The sequence below is a fragment of the Schistocerca serialis genome, chromosome 4, assembly GCF_023864345.2.
Source record: "Schistocerca serialis cubense isolate TAMUIC-IGC-003099 chromosome 4, iqSchSeri2.2, whole genome shotgun sequence".
Lineage (NCBI taxonomy): Eukaryota > Metazoa > Arthropoda > Insecta > Orthoptera > Acrididae > Schistocerca > Schistocerca serialis.
Window position 1 is genome coordinate 418199370 of NC_064641.1, and position 6000 is coordinate 418205369.

Sequence of the window (6000 nt, forward strand, 5' to 3'; positions counted from 1 at the left end):
CGTCGCCATCGGTCCGTTCTTCTTGCTGCCTGCTGTGCTGCTCTTCTCCCTGCCATCACATGCACACGCATATGCTTAGCAGAAAACTCATCTGCCAACCCACGCAATACTTCACACGCATCTACGTCTCGCACGATTTCAGATAAGTTCTTAGTACGTAAAATGTGAAATAATTCCATTGCTACATCATTTCCTTGACACATATACACCATGTGTTCCGGATCTCCCTCAGCACCACACATACAGCTATTATTATCTGAACTATTTATGTAAGTGGGATACAGACCATGTCCAGTAAGGAAATGGACCATACCCCTACTCACATTTATATGTCGCATCCGGTGTCGTTCGTTGATGTTCGTAAATATTGCATACACTCGTCTACCTGTATTAACGTTGTCCCAGATTTGTTGCCACTCTCTATCCATTCAGTGCTTGAGCTCTAATTTGCTTTCTATTCGCGCACCTGTGATTGCCTCCACTTCGTCAGCTTTACACCTCTGAAGCCGGTATGGGGCTCCTCGACGTCTGATTTGTAGATCTACAGGGTATAGATATAGGATCACCAACAGTGCCTCCACTGAGGTGGTTTTGAAGGCTCCTTTCATTCTGATGAGAACACTACGTTGCATTCTTCTCAGATGCCTAACTGGTTGCACCTGCCACAGCTTATGTGCCCAGGCACTTGCCCCGAATGACACTATTGACATTAAGATAGCCTCATGATTAATTCTAACAACATTGAAGGGTAATTTGTAACTGGACGTAGCAATTGTACAGATCTTGTTCATAAGGTTCAGTGCCTTCTCGCACACCAATTTAATGTGTGCACTTAAGTTCAACCCCTCATCTAGGTGCAGCCCAATATATCTACAAACTGTCTCTCTGCTGATTGGAGTGTCTTGCAATTTTATGGATGGACCCCTGCCTGTAGATAATTTACCTTTCAACAATATATATTTAGTCTTACTAACCGCTATTTGAAGTTTATTGTAAGTACACCACTCACTTAAAGTTTTTAACACTGTAGTTGCTCGATTTTCAATTAAATTTCTAGAATCGCCAGTTATGATTACGAGCAGGTCGTCTGCATATGCTATTATACCAGCTACATTTTCATTATTTTCCAATAATTCCAAGAGTGGTTCTATCAAAACATCCCAGAATATAGGCCCACAGATGGAACCCTGGGGGCATCCCTTACTAATGTGCCTTATTATCGTGTGTTCTGGGGATCTCCATATTACCCTTCTGTCCTTGCAGTAATCAAACAGCGACATGTATAGGCACTTTGGAGTTCGTAGCTCTCGCAGTCTCGCGAACAGCGAAGGCCAGAACAGATTATCGAAAGCACCCTGTATGTCGATCGTCACACCGACAACATATTTCGCCAGTGAGGTTGAGGTTATATGTAATGCTTGATTAACCGCATCATCTATCGACCGTCCTGCCCGAAAACCGTACTGACATTGGTTGAGCCCATGGAGCTCCATATGATCGCTCAGCCGTTAACACAACAACCGTTCCTGGACCTTCCCCATAGTATTCAGCAGGCATATTGGACGGTAACTCTTCACTAATTTCAGATCTCTGTCTTCCCATTTTTTGATAATGGTTGCCTCAGCGATCTTCCATACCTTTGGTATTCTTCCCTGCAAGAGGCACTCATTAAAAAGAGCTGTTAGATATGGCACGATTTTACTTTTCAGTTGCTGTAACGTTTCTGCTGTGATCTTGTCTATTATGGGGGATTTATTTTTCTTCATGGAGTCAATGGCCTGACTCACTTCCTCCTGAGCAAATGGTAGAACCACTCCTTCATCTGGATACTCCTCTTGCATCTTCTGTCTCAAGAGTGCCTGGTGTTCATTATCTGAAGCTGGATCATCACTTGGGAGCAAACTTTCCATTAAATATTCTGCCGAGTCTCGCCACCCTGATGTGGTAGAGCCATCTGGCCAATGAAGCGTAGATAGGATGAGAGGTGTCTTAAGCTTTTGACTCACAATTTTATATGGTAAGCCCCATACATTAGTTTGAAATTCCTTTTTGACGAAGGTTTCCCAGTGCTTTATTCTCGTATTGATTAATTCCTCCTTATAAACTGCTTTGATTTCCCGATAAATTAGTAACCTTCTCTGCTTATCTCTGTGACCGAGAGACCTCTGATACGCCCGCCGTGCTCTACGAGCATTTATCTTCAATTCTGTTAGTGTGGAACTCCATTGCACTTTCGAGCCTCGAAAGAATGGACGCTTAGGTATGAAGGTATTCATGAGATTTTGTGTATGAACCTGTATTGTTTCTGCCGCTAAATCAATATCAAAGCAATTTCCAACTGGGACCTGTTGCTGGATCTCCTCCCTCATACGCTTTCAGTCTGCTCTTTTATAATCGAAGTAGATTCCTATATAGTTCTCCTCGCTGTTTACATTGTTTACACTTACAACGCTAAAAGTAATCATATTATGATCGTTTGTAATCACTCTGTTCAGAACTTGCCGTGCCTGTATCATCTTTAGCACACTACCATTTGCCAAAGTAATGTCAATGTTAGATTTTGCCCCTGCCCTATTATGATAAGTAGGTAAACCCAGGTTTATTCACAATTATTAAGTTCTACTCTGCAATAGCATCCTGTAGTTCTAGTCCTCTCTCGTTAGTTTCTCTGCTGTTCCACAGTACTGATTTAGCGTTTGCGTCTATTGTGAAAATGTGGTATCTGTTACCTCCAATCTCGTTGGCTCTTATCATTTTATCGAGATAAGGTTGTATCTTATGTGCATATCGAAAGTACAAATTAGTTAAGAGATAGACACCCTCAATTGTCGTTAGCTCCACAGTAACAAAGTGTTCATCACTTACCTAAGCAATTGTTGTCACTGAAACTTCTCTTTTCAGTATCACAACGGCCACCATTGGGTTCTCTCCATTCAGAATCACTCTTGGACCCATTGGGCAATGTATCAGTTTCCCTTTCGCAGTGTAAGGCTCCTGGATACATATAATATCCAGACCTCGATCCTCCGCAACTTTCCATATTTCAGTCATTACGGTGATGCTGCGCATAGCATTAATCTGAGCAACGGCTATACCTAAATTCCTACTACTCATTAAGGTTGTCTGACATGGTTATAAAATCTAAAGCCTGTCTTGTCGTACTCATAAACTGTTCTACCGTAACAGTCCACAAATTCCTTCTAAATCTCCTCGTGATCAATTTTTTCGTTGCATCAGATATATGCCCGCTGAAGTATCTTGCCCAATTCTTTTGCCTTCCGGTTGGTAGATTATTACATCGCAAATACAGCCTATCGGCAGTTCTGAATATGGAAAGCTAATTGTATTCCCTTTCGGATGCCCTATTCTGACAATGTGCCTAAGGACTACAACTAAAACACTCATATCCTCTAATCTAGATAGTCTGTAATTCTCTTCGAGATCAACATAGATCGATCAAGGATCCAACTGTTTACAATCATTTCCCTCATTTGTTGAAGGCTTCAGTGTGTATTCACTGTCTATAAAGTCGGTCTGAGTACTAGTAGTGATCATGTCAGGTTTATGACAGGGCTCGATAGTCTTTTTGCTTTTGCTCTTTAACTTAGACCTAATCTTGGAAAAAATTCCATGATTTTCGAGGCCAGCGTTGACACACATTTTACTCCCTGCAACGCTAGAGCTAATAGTTCTGTCCTGAATAGATGAAAAACGATTTTTCCTCTGTTCTTGGGGGAAAATACTAATGTCTGTGATATTGTTCTTTTCGGGATCAACTATATTGTTATCATTATTTTCACTGTTGTCTAACTCACGATCTGACGTGTCCTTAAAGTACATCCTATCTTCACTTACAACTGCCATATTATCCTCTAATGTATTAACATCCATACAATGTACTTGTTCTGTAGTACGTGGAGGTTGTCTGTTTTCATGTAGCATGTTCCTCCATGCGATTGCCCTACGCCAATTCCTAAACCTCGTAGAGAGTGGCTTATGTTTCTTACGTGTCATATTCTTCTCAGCTATTTGTGCAATTTCCTGACATTTGAAGTCTCTACATGGTGTGAACTCTTCACTATAGATTACTCTCCATAATCTGTACATTTTGGTCTTCGCAGGTATAGATGATAGGTAGAGCACTCAGGACCTGGTGTATTGCACACCTTGCCTCTGGAAGAACGTGGAATACATTTTGCTGGCTTATTTGAGTTCGGACAACTTGATTTTTGGTGATTGTCTTCAGCACAATGTGAACACACAAGGGACTTGGCAGTACACTTTGCACTTCTGTGACCGAAATTCTGGCACTTAAAGGAAGTGGCTCTGAGCATAATGGGACATAACTTCTGAGGTCATCAGTCCCCTAGAACTTAGAACTACTTAAACTTAAACGTAACTATCCTAACGACATCACACACATCCATGCCCGAGGCAGGATTCAAACCTGCGACCGTAGCGGTCGCGTGGCTCCAGACTGTAGCGACTAGAACCGCTCGGCCACCCCGGCCGGTGAACTTAAAGCATTTGAAAGCAAAATAGTCTTTCACTGACAGTGATCTAAAATCCACATACACACGTTTTGCTTGCACTTACTTCAAACGCATGGTTTACCTCCACCTTTCCTTTAGGACCAGTCTTAAAACAGGGTCGCATTTCTTCCGAGGTCTCTTGTTTGGTTATCTTGTCAGCAAGATTTTGCTGCCAGATTGTCTCTACTAGCTCTTGCTCACCCATTTCACTTGGCACATCATAAAGAATGATAAGACAAGGCTTCTTTCTAGGTGGCTCACACTTCAAAATTTCAGCGACTTTACTATTTGAGGAGACCTTTTGGATATCAGCAGGGGATTCAGTTTCAACAATGAGAACACTGTTTACAGTACGCATATTTTTAATTTTAATTTGCTCTTTTCTTGGGTCAATTATACTTACAAACCTCTGCTTTGTTACTTTTGCGTCACTCTCATCTTTTGATCTCACGAATAGTGTATTCGACGCCTTTGCTTATGCAGATGCTATTTTAGCTTTGGTGGTGGGTATGTACCCACTAGATTTTGCTACAACTTCAGCAAATGTAGGTGCAGCCACTTTTGGGATCTCATCTTTAATGGTCTTGATTTCTTTAGAGATTCCCTCACTCTTCTCAATGAGTGTCTCTCGCAGACACTGATTTTGCTTGACGAGCTCCTCATTCCTACCAACTAGTTTGTATTGGAATATCACCCACAATGCGAGATCGTTCTGCAATTCACTCATTACATTTACTGTAATCTTTTTGGTAGGTGTCGTGTGTTCATCTATGAATTTCAGGATGATCGTATAATAGTCCTCAAAATTCTTTGTTTTGGTGCCCCCACCACTTTCATCCCCCACATTTCCTTCTTCGTCCTCTGAGGATGACATTATAACAGCATATAGCACAGTTTATTGGACGAACTGTAAGCACACACAATATCTCGCAAAAGAGCGAGGCAGGGTTCACCCAACGTCTGGCGCACTCTCGCTAAGAGTGAGATAGAGTCGGATTCAGAGTCTTATGTAAAGCTGATGTAATATTTCGCAGTGGTACAACGATCGAACAAGAGTCACCCAGAGACTAGTGGTATGCAAATCGAACTAAAGTCGTTTCCTACCGCCTGTGGTACACAGATCGAACTACTGACGATAGTGGTACAAAGATCGAACTATGCACACCTGTGGTACACAGATCGAACCATGTCTGACAGAAAGTTTTAAAGGTTAATTTGCTGCTGATACTGTTACTTGATAAATTTTAGTCACTGATTAGATCACATGAACGTAAGTTACCGCTCCAGGTGCAGAAGCATACCTGCAGCATCAGATTTCGATATCTCGAGGCACACTGTACAGATTAGGAGGTTCAAAATCAAATAGTCACAATCAGATAGTCACAATCAAGAGTGAAATCAGTTCTCACAATTCACACGGTAGAAGAATCTCTGAGCTCAAAAGCGACGAAATCGCAAGAACCACACA